Here is a 26405-nt window from a genome sequence, read left to right on the forward strand (position 1 = left end):
TTATCCAGCCTCAAAATGAAGAAAAGTCTGACACATTCTACAACATGGATGAACCTTGAAGACATCATGCTAAGTGAAAGAAGCCAGACACAAAAGGACAAAGATTGTATGCTTTCACCTGTGTTAAGTACCTAGAATAGGCAAAGTCATGGACAGGAAAAGGAACAGTGGTTGCCAGGGGCCAGGGGTGGGAGGGAGAGAGAGTTGTTTAACGGGTACAGAGTTACAGCTGGGAAGATGAAAAAGTTCAAGACATGGATGGTGGGGATGGTTGCACAGCAGTTTCAATGTACTTCATGCCACGGAATTGCACACTTCAAAATAGTTATATGTTATATGTATTTCACCAAAAATTTTAAAAAAGGATTTGGAAGGCAAAGGGCTGCCTATGAGCTTTCTATCTACTTAGGGTGCTTCAGCTGCTCGGGCTCTAATCAGATCCTCATAAGCTCTTCTGGGAAATGCTACTCAACAGAAGTTGGGGGCATGGTGCAAATGCTCAATAAAAGATGAAAAAGCCTCCGGAAACACTCAGCGTTTAATTGCAGGTATCAACTTATCTTACGATGCTCACATAAGTGAATAGTCTGGAATACCAAAGGAAAAACAAAATCAAATAGCCTATAAAAATCACATTTGCTACAGGAATCAAAGAACAAATGGGAAAATGCTCAGGTGAGCATTCACGAATGACTATGGAGAATAACGAGGAAACCACAGGAAAAGGTCTTGGTACTAGCCTGTACATCAACTTAGCTCAGGTCATCGTGGTTAAGAACATCAGATGCAGAAAGACTGCCCATCCAAAAGCCAGCACACCATGTCCACCCAGATTTGGGGTGAACTTATTGAGAAGGATACTTCTGGGATTCAAAATGACAACTTATGGCCAGTCAGCAGCTCACTGTATTCACAAAGCACCACAGAATAGTTTCAAAGACTTATTTTTTCAAGACTCAAATTCAGAAATACCATCTTTATGACTTGTTTAATAGAGGGTCACTATAAAACCCCAAAGGACTGCTTCATCCCTATGAGACTAAATAAAGTTGTTCTGAAGAAAGGAAAGCTAGAGCTATCAAAGCTAACACATGTTACGACTGCCTCATCATCAGCCCAACCTGACACTGGATTAGGGTAGTTGACACAAAGTAAAGAGCTGGGTTCCCTTCCTAGGCCACCATCTTAGGTCTTGCTCTCTTAAATATAATCCCCTATTGTACAATAAAGAATTTGACTGGTCTTTGTCCCTGGTTCCTAAAAGGGATACTAAATCCTTGGAATTTCCTGAATAACAGAAGTGTCTTTGTTCTTGACAAGTGCCTTGGATCTTACCTGAGTTTATGCTAAGAGATGAGAAGACTTGGACTAGAAATTGATCACCAGAATGACCAACCATGTGAAGAGAACACCAGGGCTTTGAGCCTGCCCAATCCAAAGGGGAGTGGAGGGGGCTCAGACTGATTAAATCATTGGCCATGTGGATGAATTCAATCATGCCCACAAAATGAAATGCTCAATAAAAACTCTGGACTTCAAGCTCAGTGAAGCCTCCCAGTTGGTGAATATGTTGATGTGCCAGGAAGGTGACACGCCCTAATCCCAAAAGGAGAGGGCATGGACACTCAGCATCTGGAATCGTCTCAGACCTCCTCTCTCTTCATTTGAATGGTCCTGATGTACATCTTTTAGATTAAAACTGTAGTCCTGAGTATAGTGCTTTCCCAAGTTCTGTGGGTCATTCTAGTGAATTATCAAACCTGAGGGGGGTCACGGAACACCTAGGTTAGTAGCCAGTTGGTTAGAAGTGTTAGGGTCTGGACACCCCACTTGCAGCTGGCATCTGAAGTAGAGGCAGTCTGGTTGGGGACTTTACCTTTTAATTTATGGGATCGGCACTAACTCCAGGTGGTTAGCATTAGAATTTTATTGCAGTATACCATTTGGTGTCAGTATCCACCCCAACCCTGCACGCACACACATTTCCAGTTGACTCAAGTGCTGTACATGGATTCAACACCCAGCTTCAAACGACATCACTTTTATCTACTAAAATTTATGCCAACTACTAGTGACTATAAAGTTTCCCCCACTTCATAGTAACTGAAATGTTTTGAGTAACTGCTTTCCCAGACATGGTTCTAAGACCTTCTACGTATATTAATTCACTCACTCCTCATAGGAAATTCATAGGGTAGATACAGTTGTTACTTTCATCTTATAGATGAGGGTCCTGGGGCACAGAGAGGTTAAGGAACTTGCCCAAAGTCACAGGGTAGAGGTGGTAGGATTCAAAGGAAGCTCCTTGCCTCGAGAAGCTGCGCCTTAGCCACAAGCCTAGTGGAACAGTCGTGAAAGCTGGTCCCCCATCCCTCTGAAGGGCCCTGGGTCAATGTTCTTCTCTATCCCCATTTACTCCCATTCTCCATCTTTAGAATGGGCACATGCTGATTTCCTCAGGGCAAAATGTGTGCATTCTGGTGACAGAATTATCCAGCTTCAAATGTAGCTCAGGAAAACTAACCGAGAAACAGGTTGCCCTGGGGGAGATGAATTATTTCCCCGAAAGTCTCTTCCAACAAAAACACAAACAGCTAGAGGGTACTAGATGTGAATGACACTGACAAATTTCACTGCAGTAGATGAAAAGATTCAAAGTTGTTCCCTTGCATTATTTCCCCCACCATGGGCAGAACCTCTCCATGATCAACATAGACCCCCTCTCCTCTCTTTTTTTCCTATTAATTACATTCTTAAGCATACTTCCTCATTTTTATTAAGTTGGTATTACAGTCTGATGCTCTTGGTATCTTCAGCATTGCAATTTGAACTTCAGGCAGTCATGGTGGTCATTTTCCTGGTGGAAATTATATAGTAAAGACAACAGCTGGTCGTCCTTCCACCTGATGCACTCCTTCGGTAAATATTTTGAGCCTCTGCTGCATGCAGGGCAGCACTCAGGCACCAGGCCTCCGCAATAATGACGACAAAGCCTCTCTGCCTGAGAGCATGGTGCTTACACACCAGCAGGAGAGACAAAGCAGCAATGAGTGAGGGTGGGCACGGATATGCACAGGCATACATATGTGTTATATATAATTCCAGGCAATGATCAGTGACATTAAAAAAAAATAAAAACAAAAACAGTAAGTGCAGATGTAGGGAAAGTACAAGATGATGTGTATGGCTGGAGTAAAATCAGCTGGGAAAGGTAGCAGGAGATGAAGAGAGAGGGCCAGATCTTTCCGACCTGAGGCACCCAACCCCGTGTCACCCTCTCCCTCCCCTCCTGAGTCTATGCCACCAACACCTGTCATCCCTACCTGATCCCTATGCTCGCACCCTTGCTTGCCCCTTACAGTCAGTTCCGCACACAAGCCAAATGACCTGTATAAATACAAATGAGATCAGGTCACCACTCTTCTCCCCCCGCCCCCCGCTCAAAACTCAGAATACATACATCAGAGTCAGAATGAAATTCACACTCTGTACCCTGGCCATCAAGGTTCTGTGTGTTCCAGCACTACTCGCCTCTCGACTTAGCACCTTGTTCCCTTCACTCTATGCACACACCTTCATGATGGGTCCAGTCTGTCTCCACCTCAAGCACCTCTGGGTGCAATGGCCTCCTCCTGGAGCTCTTTTCGTCATGGGCACTGCCTCGACTCTGTCGTCATGCAGCTCTCTGCACAAACATCTCTCCCTGAAGTAGCCTTCTGGGCCACCACATCTAACCTAGCACCCAACGTGTGCCCTCTACCCCTTGCCCCATGGGATCCTTCCTCTCCCACATCTCCACCTGACCTATGATTCACCAATTTCTCTACTTCCTTTGTCTTTGTCCACCTCTGTTTCCCCAGTGCCTAGAATGGAGCCAGGTACAAAGGAGGAGCTCAATAAATACATGTCAAATGCAGAAGTGGATGACTTTGATGAAGCCGTCAAACTCATCATCCACAGTCCTGTGCATCCAAGCTGTCTACGCCACCTGTCCAGAGACAGCCCATCTTGGATCAGTTCTTATTGGCTGCAAGCTCAGGAGGCAATGTCTTCCATTCCACAGAGTGAGCTGTTCCAATTTACCCTGTGATTCTGATACTAAGAGGACAAGGACACCCTACAGAACTCTTTGACAACCAAACATTTACACAAAAAGACCCCAAAGAACTTCTTGGTTGAGAAATTCACCCATACTGTGAAGTAAGGAGCTGCCATTTCAAATCCTTTCCATGAATCAATGGATAGACAGAATTTCCAAGGAGGCAGAAAATGTCTCCAGTGCCCACCTTCCATACACAGACTCAGCCCCCGCTCACTGAGCTCCTCTGAGGTGATGACTGTGGGCTCGGCCCTGGGAACCCAAGGAGCCCTAACAGGACTTAGGTCAAGAGGCTCGCTGAGTCTAGTAGAGGAGACAGACAAGACTGGCCATCTTTCAGCCCACCACTTATAAACCTCAATGTTTTGTACTTTAAACCACTGTTGGGGGGAAAAAATGTGTCTGTCCCTACACCTTAGTGTGAGGAATCAGTAACTGAAAGGTGTTCTGCTCTGGCAGGGGTGGACTCAGCCCCCTTAGTGGAACCCAGGTCTGAGTGGAAATTGGGGAGCTCATCACAGACTAGGGAAGGGGGAGAGGGAGTGAGAGAAGAACCTCACCGTTGCCCGGTGAGAATCTCACCCCAAAAGCTGCCTTCAGTACTTCCCAGCAGTCAGAGCCAACTTTTCCCTGGACAGTGGTAGTAACACGGAAGACAGGCTCACCGGGACTAACAGAGCCTTCCAACTTGAGGCCTGGGAAAGGGAATGTCCTTTTGACGTTTGTAATCCAGAGGCCCTCAAACTTGTGAGGGCAGGAGAGCCCCTGCCATTTTGAGCTCCCAGGACACCAGAGAAAGTCCTGCAACATGGAACCCCTTCTTCTGAACCAGAACAATCCAAATGACAGGACAGGGCACATGTGGGCACAGGCTTCTGCATCTCAGGAGAATGCAGAAAATATTAAAAAGTCCCATCTCTCTGTTTTCCTGTAGAATTTTTTTTTTCCTCAGTTCTTCATTTCAATACCCACTGGCATCAATGGCAAGGAAGTGATGGTCACAGATCTGAGCAGGTTGGGGAAAGTGAGACTCAAATATAGGAAAACTTTACCCCATCACTTAATGGCTTTTTCTGGGAATGAAAAGACACCTCTATAATGATCTAGGGGCCACATACCAAAATTACTATAGAAATGAAATAAGGGGCGCCTGGGTGGCTCAGTCGGTTAAGCATCTGCTTTCGGCTCAGGTCATGATCCCAGGGTCCTGGGATCGAGCCCCACATTGGGCTCCTTGTTCAGTGGGGAGCCTGCTTCTCCCTCTGCCTGCCACTCCCCCTGCTTGTGCATGCACGCATCCTCTCTCTCTCTCTGTGGTAAATAAATAAAATCTTAAAAGGGAAAAAGAGGAAGTGAAACAAGACATGCCACACACACAGTCTTCATTGGGCTGCACACTAATTTCGTTAAAAATGACAAGTATTTCTTCTAAAGGATGATTAATACTGTCTTTACATCACCCGCCTTTTTTTCTTTTTCCTCCCCCAGCCCCCTACTTTTTCTTTTTTTTTTTTAGTTTTTCTTTTCTACTGGTATTTTCCTGCATTGGCAGTTTGGCAATCAGCAAGTGAATCAACATCATCACTGTCAGGCACTTTTTCTGGGAGATGAACACTTTCATTAACACCTTCCCATACATAGAGGCATTCCCATTTGGGAAACAAGGGAGTGGGGATGGGGTGGGAAGTATTAGAGCATCTTTCCTATGCCATAGCATTCTGGGATTCCCGTGCACCTGATTACAAAGCCACAGGATGAGGTTCTGCCCATACACTCTGGACTTAATACAGATGACTGTAAAACAAGGAAAACTCTCCCTTGCCTCTACGATGCTCTCCCCACAGGCCAGCCTGGCCTTGTCCTCCCCTCAAACATTTCTGAGTACCTTTGTCAGGCACAGAGCACGTGACGATGAATAGGTACAATTCCTGCTCTCAAACTGTCGTGGGGAGACAGACACATGGATACATCATGAGAACATGAAGGTGCAATCCATATGTGAGTTCCACAAGTAATCTGTTGAGCACCTGCTACATGCAGGGTATTGTTCTGGATGCTGGACACACATCAGCATACAAACGTGTACAAGAGAGTATGGGATATACATGGGGTATATCGCAAGAACACAGAAGAAACACCCCTCATCTTATCTAGGAGGATCAACGAAGGCTTCTTTGAAAAAAACAAGCCCAGGAAGGAACCTTGAAAGATAAGATGAGGAAGGCAGAGCAAGGTCCCCGACAGGGAGAAGAGCAGAGGCACGAGTGAGCAGTCACACTGGAGGGCACCATTCCCCTGCAGGCCTGGGACACAAGGGGAGGCAGGCGCTGGGCTGCCAAGTCCAGTCTTGGGCAGAAGACAAGGTGACCAGGGATCTTGAATGCCACAGCAGGACCCAAGGCCCCCCTGTAGCTGAAGAATGACTTTGGAGGGTCTTGAGCCCAGGAGTGACAGGATCCAATTCCCATCTCAGATAGAACTTCCAGAATTGGCTTTTATTTGCAAGCACTGCCTCTCCTGCATGAGGGGCTTGAAAATGAAAACAAAAACAAAAACAACAGCAGACAGCTTTAGCAAGTGGATATAAAGAAGTTTCAAAGAAGAAGACATAGGATTCTTCCCTGTTTTAATTTGAGAAGATGGCTAGAAACCACTCAGGAGGGAAGAAAGAGGAGGATGTTTTTTATAGACCAAAAAATTAAGTGAGCAAAAAGCAGCTTCCCAGAGACAAACATCCCTGACTTAGCAATTTTGCGAGAACTGTTCGTTTTCATCTCTGCTGGGACTAAGAGAAGCTGCGTGGCAAACACTTTTCATGTCTTGTGTGGCCTGCTGCCACATAGCACCTCAGTAGGAACCACACCAACCTCCCGAATTGGGCGCCACAGCTCATGGTGAATGAGCCAGCCACTGACAGATCCAGAAACCAGTGAGAATACATATTCTCACCACGGATGATGGTTGCAGAGAAGGTTATTTTTTTCTAAATAATACTTTTATGTTAATATAACAGCTCAACATTCCCAAGGACCTTCAAACTGAATACTGACTTTCCACCCTTACATGGAGGGCAATTTCAGACCCTTGTGGCCCAAACTTCAACTATTAAACGTCCCATCCATTCTGTCTCTATAGACAAGACACACTTACTACTCAGAAAATGGTAGCATGAATACATCAAAGCTAAAATTGCATTGCCATGTTATAGCTCCCAATCTAAATCCAATTATAAGCTTCTATACAGTGTATCCAACTTATTGACCACACTATAAGCCTATAAAATACTCTAGCTTCAAATGGACTGGATTACTTCAATACACAAATTCCAACTTAATGTCCATACAATTATCTGCCTTCCACATAAAATTCTAAAGCCCAGCAAGTGACATCATAATTAAGTTCGTTGTGTTCTTCACTACCAAAGCCAGCACATTAAATGTTCCTACCCTGAAGGCCAGTGCTTCTGTGAGTGAAGCCACACATGAGCTAGACTGGAAATTTTTGTTAATCTACCACTCACATTTACCAAGATGTTTAAGTGCCACATTTTGGAATATTTCAAATGTCTCCAGTCACCATCAAAATCGAGAGAGACGGGTTAAAATTAGTCTTCTCTTTATGTACCGTATAATGAATTCCATTTATGTAACATCCAAAAACAGCACAACTGATCTGTGCTGTTAGAAGTCAGGCCAGTGGTGACGCTGGGGATGGGGGTGAATGGAAATCTCAGCTAGAACGGGGGCACCAGGGGGGTTCCGGTTATTGTTCACATTTTGTTTCTTGATCTGGGTACCTTGACAAAGCCACCTTGGGCTGTGACAAGTCATCAATCTGCACACTAGCAATGTGTACACTGTTCTTTATGTATAAATCAACCAAGTTTTAAAACATCAGGGTGGAGGGCAAGATTTGTCTACTTCTGTGAAGACCCTAAGAGGTCAGAATTTCAATCCTGTGTGGCATTCCGAAGACCACTGATATTGCAAGGACAGAAACCAGATCGACAGCAACAACTACATGCTTTCCTAGGCCTACTTCCATTCCCTTTCATTTGTTCTTAAAGATCTCAGCCATCCCAACAGTGGCGTACCTACCATAGGGGACACTCAGGGCAGATCGCTACCTAATAGTCCCTCCTCCATATAAGGAAATTATTTCCAGTGATGTGCATGCAATAATCAATGATCGTCATATTCTTGAGTCATTTAGTTTTTAAGCAACTTTTTTTTTTTTAAGAGAGCGAACGTGTGCAGCAGAGGGAAGGAACAGCGGGAGAGGGAGAGAAAGGATCTTAAGCAGACTTTCATGACCCAGAGACCAAGACCTGAGCCGAAATCAAGAGTCGGATGCTTAACCGACTGAGCCATCCAGGTGGCCCGACAACCTTTCCGTTAAATGCCAGTTTTTAAAGTGACTTCTAAAATTCAGCTAAATTTAGGAGTTCTCAGTTTTTCACGGTTTTAAACTTCAATCACACGTAAAAGTTCCAAATGGTCACAAAGAGTGACAGCATTGAAGAACCTTCAGGTCCATTTTTTTTGTCCCCAACTGTGCTATAGTTTATTGGCAAGCTCTGTGGAAACAAAGGAATATGTTGTACCACAAGGGTTGGAGGCACGACGCGCCCCCAGAGCAAACACCAACAATCCTGAACCGTTAGGAGCGGACTCTCCCAGCCACCTGTACAGCTCAGTCCATGTGCGTCAGGGTCAACGGCAGACAGGAAATTCTCTAGATTAATTTCCATGTAGAATACCATGTTTATGAAATGGCAGGTACAAGTGTATACTAACCTGGTGTGTATATATAACTATATCTATTAACAGTGCTATACAGCATTATTCACAGCAGTATTCAGAACTTAGACCAACAAGAGTTTTTCCCAGGAAGTATTGTATCAGGGGCTCTGTTTAGAATGGCCCACACATTGTGACAACAACAACAAAAAGCAGAGCAGACCGGCTGAAGTCAGTTTCCTTGCTTTGGGTCTCTAGAGCTGATACACCCCCTGTAGCCACACCTGGAGAGGACCACGCCCACTGCAGCACTAGGAAACCAGGTAAACAAAAGCCTGAACATCGAAGTTCAAACACAAAAGCATTTGTCTTTCCCACATTAAGACAGCCCTCACAGTTTATAATGAGGGTGGGGAAAGGTTTTCATACCTCAGCACCATTGACTATTTGGGCCAAACACTATGCTGTTGCGCTGTCCTGTACATTGTATGGCATTTATCAGCACCCTGGGGCTCTACCCACCACAGGGCCAGTAACACTCCCCCAGCCTCCTCCGATGTGTGCCAATGTCCCTGGCTCACCACCAGCTGAGAATCACTGGGCCACCTCAGAGCTTAGAACACCTCTGGGAAAGTACACAAGAATCGGGCACAGTGTTTGCCCCAGGGAAGGGGCACTTTGTATTTTTTTACATCCTTTTAACTTTTTTTTTTTTTTTTAAGATTTTGTTTATTCACTTGACAGAGAGAAAGCACAAGCAGGAGGAGTGGCAGAGGGAGAGGGAGAAGCAGACCCCCCACTGAGCTGGGAGCCCAACTTAGGGCTCGATCCCAGGACCCCGGGATCCTGACCTGAACCGAAGGCAGATGCTGAACCCGACTGAGCCACCCAGGCGCCCCTATCCTTTTAACTCTTAACAAGTACATCTATTTCTTATCCAAACACAACTTTAAATACATCTAGAAAACTAAAGAGACAAAGCATGAACAATGTCTAGGCAAGTATACCACTGAGGAAATGCCAGCAGCCCCCTCAAATTAGTTTTCCTTTATTTTTTATTTATTTTCCAATATTTCCCTAAAGAACAGAAAAAAAAAAAATCAACATCTTCCCAGAAATGTCATTCTGGTCAGGAAAGACTTTCTATATACATGGAAATAAACGGTCATTTTAAAGAAGTGGAAGACCGTTTCTGGTCCCTCCTTGGAATCACTTATTTTACACACAATTCTAACTTTCTGTGGTTTCTCCAGAACAAAGCAGAATCAAAGCAGCAAAGCCGAGTCTCAGTGGAAATGCGAGCACCCCATTCCCAGGGCCTCGCTGAGAGCCCTGGTCAATACTGCAAAAAGAATGAGGGATCTAAAGCCAGGAAACGGGTTGGAGTCTCTGTCCTACAACTCTCTCTCACCCTGGGGTCCTGACCAAACCACAGCCTTCCCCACACACCAGGTTTTATTTATGAGATGGAGGGGTGATGTGCACTTCACGGTGCTTCCAAGAACAAACGCCTATGAAATACATGAAAGTTTTTATACAGACGTCAAACGTTATAACCTTTATTGCAGGGTTATACGTACCATGATCCCCAATGAGAGATAACCCTTGGCTTTACCACAGGAGTTTGATCACTGAAAGTAGCCCTGGTGTTGGTTTCACCAGCATCAACAGCAGATTCAAAAGGGTAAGAGTATCCAGATGTAAAAGCCAGTTGAGCAGAGGTGAAGAGTGATGGGCAGGGCTGCCTGGGCTCCGATCCTACCAGGTGACACCTGGGCAACTTTCTTCAGTTCTACGCACCTCAGTCTGTCTACAAACTGGGGATGACAGTAGTACAGTCGAAGGTCATTATTTGCCATAGTCATGTTCTATAAAGTCACAGGGAACACTGATTTCAGGAATGCTGAACCAGTGTTCCCAGGGGAAACACACGTTTAAGTTCCTATGAGGCTCTGGTTACAACATTTCTGTCAACGGATCAATTCCTAATCGTGTTTTAGGTGTTTCTGTTTTGAGACACCTTCTTTCACATAGACAGTTGACTCATTAACCTTGACCTCACAGCCAGTGGTAGTCTAACTCATGCTTGAAGACGCTTACCTGACACATGCACATTCTCCATCAGGCACATCACTGCCTTCCCGCACTTCGGAATGCCAAACAGCACTCTAACACTGTGCTCAGGGGCCATTTTAAACCAGAAAATCACCCAAGGAAAGTTCAAAGAGGCCCCCAAAAAGGGGCGTTAATTAGACCACAAAGAGAACAGTCATCTACAGCATGAGAAACAAGAAGGCAGGGCACTGCCATGTTCAATCTCGGCTGGGAACATGCATTAGGCCACTCATGTTTCCCTGCACTCTGCCCGTGTCTGTGAATGGCCACAAAAGCACAGCAACTATTGGTTTTGTTGTTACAAACACATTTTAACAAGTAGCCAAATATTCAAATACAGAATCCTCACATAATGAGGACTGACTGTACCTGCCTCAGAGCTGCTTTGATAAGTCAATGAATTCAGACAGATCAAGCACTTAGAACTCTGCCATCTTGGCACACAGTGAGCATTCAATAGATGTTAGCTTTCACTGAGGAGTCAAAAAGGTCCAGAAAATAGCATGTGGTGTGAAAAGCATTTAAGAAAATGATGAAAAGGAACACAGGTGGTAGTAGAGAAACACAGGGGAGAGAATATGACATGGAGGAAAGTAACCAAAACTCCACATTTCTTTCCTAACGCGATCTCTTGCTTTATTCATTGTCCTTCTACTGATTCTCCTTCCTTTCCACAGAGAGGTTACACTCCCTGGGCCAACTATCTACCCTTCTGCTCTCAAATGCATTCTCTGCATGCCCCGCCCTTCCTGAGACATATCATAGGAAATCACATCTCCCAAACCTGCTGGCCATCTGGTTTCCATGTAGGGTCAGCCTCGGGGAAGGGCCAGCAGAAGCTGGGAGGGCAGGCACAGGGAGGAAGCCGGAGTCTCTGCACAGCAGCGTCTCCTGCACAGATGCATCTCTGCCCAGGGGTCCCCATGACCTTTGTGACACCACCACCAACTCCCACCCTGCTGCAGCCCTGAGGGGGGTGGACATCTTCCTGTGGCTGCAGATCTCTGGATGGACACATATTCTTCTTGGTAGCTCCCCTCTGCCACCCCCTACATGCTCACTTTTCCATAGCGGGTTCTCTGCAAAAGGCCTCGTCCAGCTCTCCTGGTCACTCTAGCACACACAGGCTCCAGAAGGATGCTATGCCCCGCGACTCTGCCAAGACCCTCCCTGGCGCACATTCACCCATCTCTCCCACCATCTTACCTCTCTTATTCTGACTCACTGGCTTCCCTGGATTGGAAGCAAATAAAGGTGTCCGGGGGGTTTGGTGTGTTTTTAATTCGCTGCTACTGGGAACAACAACAGCAACAACAAACCATGCACTTATGAAAATACTAGAGCTACTCCTGCTTTTTATCAAATTACATTACCTCGGCCACCTTTCAACATGGGCCACTGGCTGCCCCCTGCCCCCATGGTTTCCTTCTGCTTAAGTGCTATTTACTTTTTAAAGACTAAGCATTACTCTCAACTCATAAATACCTGGATTTAAAAAAAAAAATCCAAATGCGGCCTATGGCACATAGCCAATATTCTTTTGTAGTCAGCACTGGCCATTCCCAGCTGCTGACAGCAGCCTGTGTAATCACTACCCATGAACTGAGGGGAACTTCCATTCTCTTTTCTTCCCATTGTTTCTCACCCCAGTGCATAAAACTGTAACGCCTGGCCATCATCACAAGCAGGCATAAAAGAGGAATAAAAGAGTTCATGTGGATAAAAGAATGTAATAGCAAAACGATTCGGGTAAGTGAATCAGAAAATCAGGAGTCAGGGAGGCTATGGACAATGCTCGCGCCTCACTGAACCCACATCCCCTTCCCCACCGGGACACACAGCTAGACTACATTTTCTGGATAGGTGCGGCCAAGTGACAGAGTTTGAGACAATGGAACACAAATGGCAAGGGACTAAACACTGCCAGGCCTGGCTGAAACCTCCTCCCAGGCGGGCTCCTGTACCTGGTCCCCCCATTCCATGGGCTCTGCCAGACACCACTGCAGGGTAAACCGTGGAGGGCCTGGCTTCAAAGTCAGGACCTAGTTGGCCTCGGTCAGTAAAGGACTTCATAAAAGGGATCATTGCTCTATACCACCCCCACCAGGCTCAAACTATCGCCCAGAGAAAACTTACACTGGGTGCCACCTGACTGCACACACAGACCCACACACATGCAGAGAGATCCACTTGTACAGAAGGTTACAAATGCAGGACACACACCTTTCGAATGAGCTGGTCAGACATCTATTTAAGGTGGCCTAGGGGGTATAGGAAATAATCCCCATCATGTCCCTTCTAGAAAGATCTCTGAAAGGAAACCCATTTGGATGGGACACTCAGGAACAAGCATCTGTTCCTGATCCCTCATTTCCTATCAGGGAGAACAGTGCTGTGCAAACCAACTTTTACTTTATAAAGCAGAAAAAAACAAGATAAAGGTAGGTCAGGGTGGGCCTCACAGCATAAAAGGCACAGAGCTGGGGCGCCTGGGTGGCTCAGTTGGTGGGGCGTCAGACTCTTGATTTCGGCTCTGGTCATGATCTCGGGGTGGTGGAATCAAGCCCCACATCAGGCTCTGCGCTCAGCGGGGAGTCTGCTGGAGATTCTCCCTCTCCCTTTGCCCCTCCCCACACACTCTCTCAAATAAACAAACAAATCTTAAAAAAAAAAAAAAAAAAAGGCACCTAGCAAAGACCCACATCTCCTAAATAAGTGCTGCTCCAAGTGGAGGGGGAGGGAGGGAGGGCAGTCCACAGAGCAGGGCCAGTCCACCAAGTGTTTCATCTACAGGCATAAGTACCCAACTTGAGGGTTAAGTGTTTTGGAAACTTTTATGGTAATGTGACAGGGTAATTTTGTCTTTGAATCCACTAATAAAATTGAAGGTTTGTATTCTGGACCTCCTTGGTTGTTTTTTGGTTTTTGGTTTTTTCTTTTCACTTCCTAGTCATTTATTTGTGTCGTGCCAATCCATGATGGTCTGGAAGTTTAAAAAATCGTTCTATTCCCCCATTCACCCAGAATCCCCAAACTCTTCAGCCAAATTCCCAAGGTCCCTCCCCCGCCTCCCCCAGTCCCTCCTGCCTTGCCTGGGCTCCCCTCCGTCCTCCTACCCAGCAACCCCCCACCCCCACCACCTCGAGGTGGCGTCTCATTAGCCGCATGATGGCAAACCCCCCACCAACCTTTCTGATGCGCGAGCGGCCTCCATGGACTCCTGTAAGCCATCATGAGGCTCACATCAAAATGAAGAGTTAAGCGGTCAGTCATCCATCAACACAGCTAAAACAACACAGGACTCCAGTCCCGGAAAATGGCCACGGCAAGAGAATATATGACTAAAAACCTGCCAGTGGGCCTTGCCCATGTTAATTAACCCGAGGGAGGGCCTCAGCCTGCCCGGAGCGTCCATCCATCACTCTAAGTCGGAGAGGCAAAATAAAATGGCCTTCGCCTCCCACCTCTAGGGAGGTCGACATACACAGAGAAACCGCATACCAGCTTGGGGAGAAATGAGAGGCTCTTATGAGAGTGAGTCCTCTGCGTGCGACACCAAGTCTGATGAAGTGCAACCCAGCCTTCGTCACGGGAAGGGCACAGGATGTGGAGAAAGCATTAGCTGTGCTGAGCAGGACTAACGGAATTGCCCATTACAGGGGAGTCCTGAACTAGCTGCAGAGAGGGATTTAAACCCATACGCATCTTGGGGCACCTGGCTGGCTCAGTTGTTTAAGTGTCTGCCTTCGGCTCAGGTCATGATCTCGGGGTCCTGGGATGGAGCCCCGCGTCAGGCTCGCCGCTCAGCAGGGTGTCTGCTCCTCCCTCTGCCCCTCTTCCTGCTCATGTGCTCTCTCTCTCTCTCTCAGATAAATAACATCTTTTAAATAAATAAATAAACAAAATAAGCACATAAGCATCTCCTTGAAACTGAATGGAGAGAAAAACAGATCGATGGCAAGGATGGCCAAGACAGAACGACAGAATGAACAGGAAACCACAGGTAAGGGGAGATCCAGGGAGCACCAACCGTCCTCAGAGTGTGGGTACGCTGGGGCTCTATGTAGGTCTAGGTTCCAGGCAGACCCCATTTTTAAAAATTTCCAGGGACAGAAGTACGGTAACTTCAACATAAGCATCTTTCAGTTAATAAAGACAGGTGTCAGCAGCAGCATCAGAAAGGGACCCGTGAGATATGGGGATGGGGAAGGGTACATGAGTGAGCATTTTAGTTAAGTCTCTGCACTTCTCTGGATACTTGAAATATTTCACCATTTCATTTTTTTCCAAGTAAAATCAGAGAATATACACATGCTGTTGTATGGAAACCTCTTGCCACGAACCGGGAATTCTGATTAGATTCAGTCAAAGCCAGGCATGTCTTGTGAAGACAAGGGCTCTGCTCCGCCACGTGTGACCTGGTGACGAGACACGTGACTGGCCACAGCCCTGACCTCTGTCCCCGCAGCCCCCCTCCCCCTTCCCTCGGGCCAGGAGGCAAGCAGGGTTTCGTCCGCCATGTCCGCTCATCGGTACTGTGCAGTGGCTATCCCACGTGCAGTCCTCCAGGCTCTGGGGCACCTGCCGGGTTCGGAGAAAGAGGAATGAGATGCCCATGTGCACCACAGGCAAAGGGCCGGGCAGGTGACACACATTCCTCCGTTAACCATCTTCCCAAAGCCTACAGCCCATCAAGCTGGCACAAGAGCCCGTTCCTGCCCCACTCCAGGCGAGCTAGCAAACTACGCATGGGACTCAGCTGCGCAGCACGCAGCCAAGGTCAGGGACTGACATTTCCTAAAACATGACGACTGTCCTAGGAACCACAGAAAGAAATCTGAGCCCAGCCAGTGAAGACGTTTCATTTTAATCACATCTCGGGCCTGCCATCGAAACCCCTGCCTCTTCCAAGATGACTCATCTTTGATGCCAACAGGAAAACATCACTAACTTTAAATCCCATAATCTAGAATTGATGATTAACATATTTCAATGTCCGTACTACTGGGATTAAAAAAAAAAAAAAAAAAGAAACAACATTTTCTACATAAAATCTTTCCTTCTTTACACTCATCTACTCAGCTCACCGTGGGGCCACGAGCCAGGTTCTGCGCTAGCTACTGGTGGTATGAAGACCAAGAAGGCCAGTCCTAACCCTCAAGGAATTTACACTCTAAATAGACCCACAAGAAGTAAAAGCCATCCTGATTCCACTCTGGGCTTTCTCTGGCTATATGTGTTCACGAGATTTACTGGTGTGGCTCTGGTTTTATTTTTACCACCAACACTGCATCTTTCTCTTCTGGTCATGTCTCAAGAAATCAAAGTTAGAAACTGGTTCTTTGAAAAATTAGGGTGTAAAAAAAAAAAAAAAACCAGAAATGGGATCTACCAACCCCTTCAAGCAACCTTTTCTGACATCAATATTCCTCTCTGATCACAGGCTTTGTGGTAATCAGAGTTCAAGAGTCATTTGTCTTTAGGAGCCAATTATCCTGACCTAAATGGACTCCTACGGTCACACAAAACCTAGGCACAAAGGCAGGACCAGTTCCTCCTACTTAAGTCAGAAAGGAGATGCTGCAGGGAGAATGGTGACCTGCTTCCCCTCCCTCCAGGAAGACCCAACTATTTCCGCACTCCTGGGGGTTGCCCCAGTGTATGAAGGCCACGTGCTGCAGGTTCTGAAGGCTAGTTAAGAGATTATCAGGAAAGCAAACTCGTCTGTGATATGGCTTTCAAGTTATAAATGTCAGTGACAGCCAAGTCAGCTATGTTGGGAACTCCTCCAACAACAGGTTGACAATAGCCCAATTTGACGGCTCTGGAGGAGGCTGACAGACAGCTGCTCCTTCAGTAGTCATTCCCAAAGGAGCCAAGAGGCCCCTGCAAAGGCAGCTAGATATGGCAAGCTCAAGAGGGAAGGTGACAACATATTTGGTGGCAGATAGACATAGCCCAGGAGTGCCACATGATGCCAACGCGTCTGCCTGCTCCAGGAAAGCTGTCAACCCCACACAGTGCAGAGTTGAGAGCAGGAGGCAGGGGCAGACACAGACATTAAAAAAAAAAAAAAAAAAAAAAAAAAAAAAATCACAGCCCAAGGAAAGGCAGAAAGAAAGATACTGATCCTTCCCATAGCGTAAGCCACGGTGGCTGGGTATCAGGGACCACAGACCCAGCTCCAGGTCTCCGCGATGTCAGCCTGCTACCCCCAGCTGCCATGCTTGGCAAATCTTAGTGGGCAGTGCATGAACTTGCCCTATCTGTCAACAGTGAACTAACTGCCAAAACAGACTCCTGAAGATACACAGTTCTGTTGGTGCAGTCCCTGAAATGAAGTCCCATTCCAATTAAGTGATATACAGTGGGGGGGGGGGGGATGGATTAAATACGCCTGTTCCATCTTAGACAAAATCCCACGTCCTCAGAATTCAAAATCCCTTTGCGGTTCTGAAGGAGACACTTCTTGTTTCTCTGGTTTCTCCCAGCAGGACAAACTCTCAAGGTGACAGCTAGACAGAAGCCACTGACAAAAGTCACATGGTCACATGATTTTCTAGCTCTAACATTAAGGCTTTTATTTATATCAGACATTTGTCTGCTTGTGAGGTGCTGGGGTAGGGTCCCCCCACCCCGTATTTTTTTCCTGTAATGTTATTACAAAGTTTGCTCAAAGACCCACATACATAAAAGAAATAGGAATTAGGAATGTTTAAAGTTCCATTCTGTTAGCCCCATAACCTTGACACCCAAATCCCAGGAGGCTGTGAAATCTGGATATTCTGCTCCTAGTTGACAACTCATTTACCAAGGTAACTCTCAAGGGTAGCCTGGGCAGTGATTTTAAGTGCTACAGACTATTCAGATGGTTCAAATATGGAAGCACTTAGCAAATTTTTTCCTCCATAAAATACGTTCATAACTGAGGACTTAGGAAAGTGTACTTCTTGAGTTCCTTAATACCCAGTTCAGAGATTGTGCGGTCTTTAGAAATCATACTCTTCAGTTCATTGGTTTTACTTATATTCACATGATGATCCTCTGTGTCGGATTTGGGTTGGGCTGCTCTGAAGGAACCAGACATTCTATGGAAGGGTATCACGCTAAATAAAGTCATGTTTCATCATGACTGAATATAGCAATAAATGGCCTTCTGCTCCAGTCACTTTACTAATTCTAGACAGATAAAATATCCTTGCCGAATTATCCCAAGAGATTAAATTCCACCAGGCCTTCAGCAGAGAGCCAGAGATGTCCCCTGAGGATTGGGGTGGCACTGGGAGAGCCACCTCTCAGCCCTTTGGGACTAGGGGTCTGTATTTAGACACTTCCAAATGTTAACATTTGACTCAGCTACTGGATCTTCTCCCTCCCAAGGGCAAATATCCTGGGTCTGTGCTAAGCCACATGGATATCTGCTTACTTCAGTACTTACATGGCCTAATGGATCCTCCTCCGATGTCCACTTTAGAACAGTAATCACTCCTGAAATCACAAGGACAAAGACATTTTTAAGTTTCTCCTCTTTAACAACTTGATCTATTGCAAACAGGCTGACAAAGATCTTCTGTGGACTTTGCTTCTCCCATTTTGCAACCCAACTGCCTTTCAACATAGTCTCCCAAAAAGAAATAACTTAAAAACAGCTAGCTGGGAGGCCCTATCAACTTCAACACCCAAAGGCATTTACCTTAAAAAAAAAAAATTGTATTATCTCATGTGTTAAGGTCCAAATCCATCCATTATTAGTTTAGCAGGAATAAGGCTACATTTGGCAAAGATGGAGCTTCTGCAGAAAACTGTTCTTTGTTCCAAGTCTCAGGAGGCATTAAACCCAAGCTTTTACCAATTCTAATGCTTTCCAGACCAGACTGCATTAATATACACATACAGTTCCAAGTATATGTATACACACAATTTTAAAAACAACTCTATCACAAAAAACTAAGTAATTTGCAATAGGAGATAAACCCAATTGAATTACAAGCCTTTTCATTCAAATGTAACAGATTACTTGTGGCAACTTCACCTTGAAGAATAAAATTAAATAAGAAGAGTGAAAAGTACTTAGAAACAGATCTACTATGTGCTTCTGATAAAGCTAGTATTTTCCTTCTATAATACTCCTTTATAAAAAAAAAGAGGAGAACATGTCCTTTAATAGATATCTTCAGCATGTTTCTGATACTCCTGGAATTTATCAGCAGAGAATTATAAAACAGAAAGAGTTCAGGAGGGAGGCAGGGAAGGAGAGAAGGGGAAAGGAGGGAGGAAAAAATAACAAACATGTTGCACAGACCCATCTCCAAGCTGACTGCCCAAAAGTGTTCTTAAGGCTAACCAACTGCTCTGACCACTGAAGGACCTAATAGTAGAGCATGCACCATGTTCTGCTAGAAAATGTTGGAGTTCTGTTATTTTTTTTAAATCAAAACAAGCCAGTTCCCTCTTTATACGGTCTACAGCATACAACCACCCTTCGCAGCATGAACATCTGTGTGGGTGTCAACAATCTGAGCAGTACCAGAGAGCCGTGCCCTGGGGCAACGGGGGAGAGCGGACTCCACCTGCAGTCCTTCCCAACCCACCAACCACATCCAGCAGTCCTGCCTCACAGATGTTTACTCAAGAAGGACGGGAGGTTACAAAGAACACCGTCAATGCCAATGACCACATGGCCCCCTCTTTATACCAGCCTCCCTTTGGACACAGCTCTGAGGTGAAGGAATGGTTTCTGGAAACACAATACTGTGACACAGAAAAAGCCGCTAGCTCCAGCAAGTCCTGTCAAGATATATTTTAAGAAAACAGGGCACCTGGGTCGCTCACTCGGCTGAGTGTCTGCCTTTGGCTCAGGTCATGATCCTAGGGTCTGGGGATAGAGTCCCGCATCGGGGCTCCCTGGCCAGCGGGGAGTCTGCTTCTCCCTCTCCCTCTGTACCTGCCCCCACTCGTGCTCACTCGCTCTCTTTCTAATAAAGAAAATCTTAAAAAAAAAAAAATCCTAAGCATTTTGGTCAGTATCAAAATCCCTTCATTCACGTATACTGGTGTGGGCTAACAAAAGGAATACCCATGTGCCTCAGACCTAAATGACACAGGCTGACTTTCAGTGATTTTACTCTTTACTGTATGTTTTCATCAACATCTCAAGTGGTGCGTTGCCTGACAATTCTCCAAGTGAGTGCTGGGGATCAAGTGAGCGCTGGGATCGAGCAGTTAGACTGTAAGATTCAAAAAACGTTCTGGATATGTCCTCCTCCCCACCCCCACATCCAAGAAAGTTCAACTTTACCTCCCCCAACGTTTTCAAATCTCAGTGTTTTCTTCAATGATACTCCTATTAAATAAGAACTCAATCTTGATTTCCCCTGAAGCATCAGATAACTACTCCCTGAGTCATATGAGAACTACTGCATTACCCTTGGCTCTATCATTAGCAAAATTCATGGTCACCATGAAACCAAAAGGCCATTAGCGTCTATCCTCAGGAAAGCTTTAATGTTCAACTCATCCTAAATATCATTTCCTGCGGAGCCAAATATACACCATTAATGAAAATTTATAACCACTTCTAGCCAGGTCTCTAGATCAAGAAAACACTGAAGGAATTCCTTTCTCCTTCCTCATTTTCAAAACAGCACCACTCCACAGCTTTCGCCAAGATTTCACCCAAAAGTTTATTTTCTGGAGATTAACAGGCTCCCTCACACTCTTCTTGAGCTTTGCTTCTCTTTCCTCTCTTAATTACACCTAAACTATGAAAGCATTTGTAAAGCATCACGGGAGTTCAATATTCAATCTACAAAGAATAAGGCAGCAATCATAGGGGACAGTTGGTGAAAAAGTAGGTAGGAAAAACTGGAATCCCATTTTCAACCAACGTTTTAGCCCTTTCTCTTGTTATTTTGGAGAAAAGATATTATAAATGGCCCACAAGCAAAATACCCTACTTGACCAGCTCTGCACCCTAGGGTGGCATTCTATGAGGAATCTGCATTGGAGTTTCTTACCTCACATGTTCAAGGACCACCTCTGCAGTACCTCCTCTGGATCCAATGACAGAGGACAATGGTGGCCAATTTCAGACCCAGGGGTCTCACACCTCCTCATTCCTTATGCCCTTCTGCACCAGAAGCTGTCAGACTGATCCCCTTCTCAAATTTACACTCAAGTTTTTCACCTTCCTATTCCCTATGGACCATGTCTTTCCAAACAGAGAATCTCGGAATCTTGATGCCAAAACAACCATGGACATATATAGCTCAAAGCAGTCTTTCCCTTTCTCATTTTCCAGAACCTAGTAAAGCAAAGCGGCTCATGGACAGCACCAAAGCTGTCCGGTAGACTTACTCCTGTGAGAAAATAGTTGGAAGGGAGTGTAGAGCTCAGCTCAAAGTATCTTCATGCTTACAAAAATAATTTCAAATGATTAAGACCACCCACTGGTGCATGCGAGAAACAAATCATGAACATGTTTATAAGCTTTAAGTCATTCGATCTTCCCTTATCAAATAACAGAGTCACATAGGAAAAAACAACAAACCCATAATTGCAATACTGGCCTCAGATGGTTTTCATCTTATGTGGAGCAGAGCAGCTCAATTCATCACATAGTGAAATTCTGCCCCGTTACAAAGATCTAGAATGATCCTCGACCTCAGAACTTATACAACCTTAAATACATTTGGTTGCAACATACTTCAAAACTTTCTAGCATCTTTCCATTTCAGCAAGGCCTCTCATCACACTGCCATTGAAAGTGCCCCAAAAGAGAGTCAAATCTCAATCTGCCCCACATTGCTCACGCTGCCTGGACTCAAATAGAGAAGTCCAACTCTCACAAGCTGTGTGAGGACAACCCAGGGGCTGTCCCAGTCCCCATCTTCTTGTGCCTCGGTGCCTCCTTCCGAGAACAGCGGTGGGATTCAGCCAGAAGCACAGCCACCACCTCGGAGAGGCAGTGAGCCCTCCATAAACACTAGTGATTCTCACTGCTGTGGTTGCTATGGCTAGAATAGGATAGTAAGTTAACAGAATAAAAGGCCATTCTAGAGCCAGCGAGAAGCCTAGAGCCACAGCCACTGGTAACACGTGATGTGTATTTTCATCTTGCGAACAGCTACTTTGCCAGGCAGGTGTGAAAATGACGACGATTCAGTGGCTTGGGACTTGGAATACCCTTAGCTAAAGCGACTGTTCTCCTACAGATGGTCCCCACGTAAAGTGTGTTTGATTGACAAGAAAAAAAATTACAACCTTGCAACTTGAGAATTTATCACTAAATTGAATTCTCAAGACATTGGTATCCATCCAAGTTTGTCCAAGATTTTATGGGCCAGGAGAGACAGGAGACCACTCATTTATGTTTGCACCTCTTGTTCATGTTCACTCACAATGTCACAAAGAGCAGATGCCCTTGACAAAGCTTGCACACCACCCCAAAGACTAATTTGTATATTCATCAAGATTATTTTAACAGACACTGGGGAATTAATCTTGAGAGTTCAGTTTCTTGAACCTTCCCCCAAGTTACACCTATTTCTGTCCCTTAGCCTAATGGTTCTCAACATGCAGTCTCAAACCAGCAGTATCAACATCATCTGTGAAGCTGGGAATGCACAATCTCAGACCTCACCACACCCTTCCTGAATCACAAACTCTAGGCTGCGGCCCAGGAGATTCGGATGCTAGCTCAAGTTTGAGAACAACTGCCAATAGGCTATTAACACGTGGACTGGGGCATCACTAAGGACAGCTCTTTTCCTTAAACTATCTGGCATTTCTCAGATCCATCAAACCTGCTATAGGATGATGTCAGCTGTTCCTTTTATTTTTAATTCCTCACGACGAAGTTGATGATGATTCATGCAGCACCTTATGTGATTGCTTAAATAGTAAGAATCCTTCTTTCCCACCCCTAATGGAAGGTGACTGCTGCATGTTATTTCTGATGTAATTACAGGAACAATTCAGGAAGAAAAGCTTGTCCTTTATCAACCTCAGCAAAAGCTGTAATAGAGAGTTATAATTACAACACTCCATTCTTTCCCATAATGTGTTCACAACAACGTACCCTTTGAAACTGATCATACCACATGTCATAACAAGGAAACACAGAACCCAGGATCAAATTTAGCTTATTGTAAATAGAGATCAAAACTGCAAGTGTCTGGGCACACCTTTTCCAATTGACAGGAAACAAGTATGCATTAGCCATCTGGTTGTATCTCATTTATCTAAGTGAAATATGGGGGAGGGGGAGGGGTGGAGGTTGATTTAATGCATTCTATGGTCCTAAGGTAACCTCACAATACTCAACAGTCTTATCACCAGACACTACCCATCATCTAACTAATTATCAAAGCAGGAAGTATTAAGGAGCATTTCCTAAATAATAAATAACCCTTTTCCATACCTTTAATTTGTTGATGTGTGTATTAATTTGGAGAAGTTAATTTCATACTTGCTGTGAGGTCTCCTGATGAATAATACTGGCAAATTATTAATTTCCCTTTCCTTTTTGATTAATTTCACACAGGCTAGATAAGGAAGGTGAGATTAATGATGTCTGGAAGACAATGTTCAGTTCTTGTAAGATACTCAATCAACCTTATGTTCAAGTAAACAGAGGACGCAAATAAGGAAATGATAATGGGATTGTCTCCAGGATGCGTCCAAGGTGCCATGCAAATAAATGCCCAGAAACGCAAAGTGTTTAAGCTGTAAACTCCAACGAATACCCTTCCAGGAGCGTGGGGGTGGGGGGGAGGAGTAAAAGCTGGAGCTCTGAAGACTGCACCATGCACCGATCAACTTGTGCCCTTACCACTGACTGAAGACATAAACTGATTTATCACACTACAATTCTCCATTTTCCAAGGGTCCTTCTGTGTATTAGTTGGCCTCTTATCCTTGTCTTTTCTAGACTCTCTGCAACAATCTCAGGACTCCTAGCTCAATACGTACAGAACAGACAGGTCTTCTTCTTCAGAGGATATAAAGGAGCATAAACGCAGGCTTGACATGCAGTTTCAGTATGCACATATGTGCTAATCCTATTTCTGATAGTGATGCCTACATTAATTGAGAGCCTGCTATGTACCAAGACACCAGACAGTTTGTATAAGTAATCTAACGTAACAATAACTCTTTGAGGTATAATTACACGGTTTGCAGGTGAAGAAACTGAGGTTCAGAAAACTACCTAGCTTGCATAAGCGACCCCCATCCTCACACAGATCTGTCAAGCTTCCAAGCCTGGAGTCTTCCATAGCGCACTGCTTCCCTAAAGCAAGAGTAAATAGAACATTTATGGTTGCCTAGACATTATTCCAGAAGACCTGAAAGCTACAGACGTGCCGTCTTCCTCCAAGAAACTTCCCTGCCTACTCCAGCTCCAACTGACCCAATTCTTGTTTGCATCCCAGTATTTAAAGACAATGTCACAATTCCATGCTATCCATTTGACAGTCTAATGTGCACTAGAGTACGCTGTGTCTTAACCCGCCCCTCACAAACAAGCCTGCCCAACTGAGACCTATATCCAAGCCCTAATGCAGCAATCTGTCATCTCCGGCCACTCTCTCCATCAGTGCTGCCCAGTATGGGAGCCACTTACTACATATGGCTCAACTGAAATCAATTACAACCAAATAAAATAAAAAATTCAGTTCCTCAGACATACTAGCCACATTGCAGGTGCCTGATATCCACATGTGGCTAGTGGCTAGTCTACTGGACGCTACTGACACAGAACATCTCCATCATGGCATATGTACCGCTGGGTGGTGCTGGTGCAGAGATCTCTCAGGACAGCATCTTTTCATCTAATATCCTACCAAAACTGTGCAGGAGGAGAGAGCCTCTTCCCCACAGAACTCACGAGGGGTGCCATCAGACTAACTGCGGTCATACCTACGTGTCTTCAGATCACATCCTTGAAGGAATGACATTCCTTTGACAAGTTACGTCATTCGGTAAACTTATAAATAAAGCAAGTGGACTGACCTCGGAGAACAGAAAGGGGACAGAAAGGAGAAGAAACAATCATCATCAGCTCTTCCGTTCGGGAATGACCACCCTATGCAACTGTAGGTAAGGACAGACTCAGCAACAACTGCAGACACATGCGTGGTCACCCACACAGCAGTGTCCCTGAGGCACGGCCTCACCAAAGCACTCTCTCCTTGGGAAGTTAATCTCTGCTGTTCCTCCTTGGCAAGACACAGTCCCCAGATTTGGGCTCTTGTTTCTAATTATTAAAGAAATCAATGCAAGGAAACCACTTCTCAAATCACTCTCACCCAACTGTTTCACTAAAAATTGGATCATCAGCAAATGAGACAAGCCTTTGGTGACAATGACGGTCTGACACCAGACTAGAAGAGAGAGCCTCTGTCCCTTCAGTGACACCTGACCTGGAAGGAATTACCTCAAAGCTCTCCAGGAATTAAAAACTTTCGAAGCTCCAATCTAGGCAGAGATCCTGAAATATACTATTGGTTACTATTAAATTGGAACAGCCTGGGGTACAACACCCAGAGTGATAAACATCAAGGTCGCTGATCTGACCTCTGATCACTACAACCTACAAGTGCGCAGCACATAGTATTTCTTCCCTTCGTCAGTTCTTCGTTGCTTTCCTCCTCCAACCTCGCTGCTGTCTGGGCATTATGCCTAAGACAAGCCAGTCTTCATGGCCGCCAACATGGGTTATAAAGTGATGGACCCAAATCTAAATGCCAACTCCTTCAGGTAACTCCCCTTGACAGTCCCAGGCTCAAGACGGTATACAGGGCGGACCTGGACCTCCCTCACCACAACGATAAAGTAATGAATGGGAACTCCGTCGAACTAGGACGGGAAATCAAGGTAGAGAGTTTTCTAATAAAAATACAAATCAATTCATCCCTGTGGAGGGAAGAGGAGATAAACTCACACGTTCCTCTCTCAGAGCCTAGGAAAGTCATCTAATGCTGGATAAATGTTCCTCTCTCCTCTGGGCTCCCACCTCAGTCACACCAGTAAGGCCCATTCCTGCCTGTCATCCGGGCATTACTCACCTTCGCTGAAGGACCAGAGCCCACTGAATCACGAACCCTAATGAAACTTCCAACATTCACCCTTTCCTGCTCAGTGGCTCACAACAATAGCTCTGTAACCTGGTGGACCTTTCTCCAGCCTCAACCCCCTCCCCTGCAATCCATTCCTGACAACCTGCCAGATGAACCTCAGAAACACCCCCCACACCAAGCCTTTCCATTTCAACAAGGCGGCTTTAGGCCACCATCTCGAAGATCAAACCCTGGCCTCTTAGGCCCTCCAAAATCAGGAAGGACTGCTTTGCTCAAGCCAACTGGTCTCTTTTCTCCCTGCCCCCAACACATCCATGCACTTACCCTTCCATAACACAAACATCGACTCCAGGACACTTTCCCAGACCTGAA

The 26405-nt window shown here is 45.4% G+C and overlaps 1 protein-coding gene across 4 annotated transcripts in view; it reads right to left on the bottom strand.

Annotated features, from left to right (window-relative positions):
- MGAT5 (alpha-1,6-mannosylglycoprotein 6-beta-N-acetylglucosaminyltransferase) overlaps positions 1–26405 on the bottom strand; it is a 327769-nt gene that overhangs the window by 263832 nt on the left and 37532 nt on the right. For 2 of the 4 annotated variants that reach the window (XM_025857052.2, XM_025857046.2), the window contains exon 2: positions 18392–18441. The exons of the other annotated variants lie outside the window; for them this stretch is intronic. The gene's annotated coding sequence lies outside the window, so the exon portion shown is untranslated. The remainder of the gene's footprint in view (positions 1–18391; positions 18442–26405) is intronic. 4 annotated transcript variants of the gene reach the window in all.

This window comes from Callorhinus ursinus, unplaced genomic scaffold (assembly GCF_003265705.2).
Source record: "Callorhinus ursinus isolate GAN/ISIS: 27379988/994484 unplaced genomic scaffold, GSC_fseal_2.0 scaffold2, whole genome shotgun sequence".
Taxonomy (NCBI): Eukaryota; Metazoa; Chordata; class Mammalia; order Carnivora; family Otariidae; genus Callorhinus; species Callorhinus ursinus.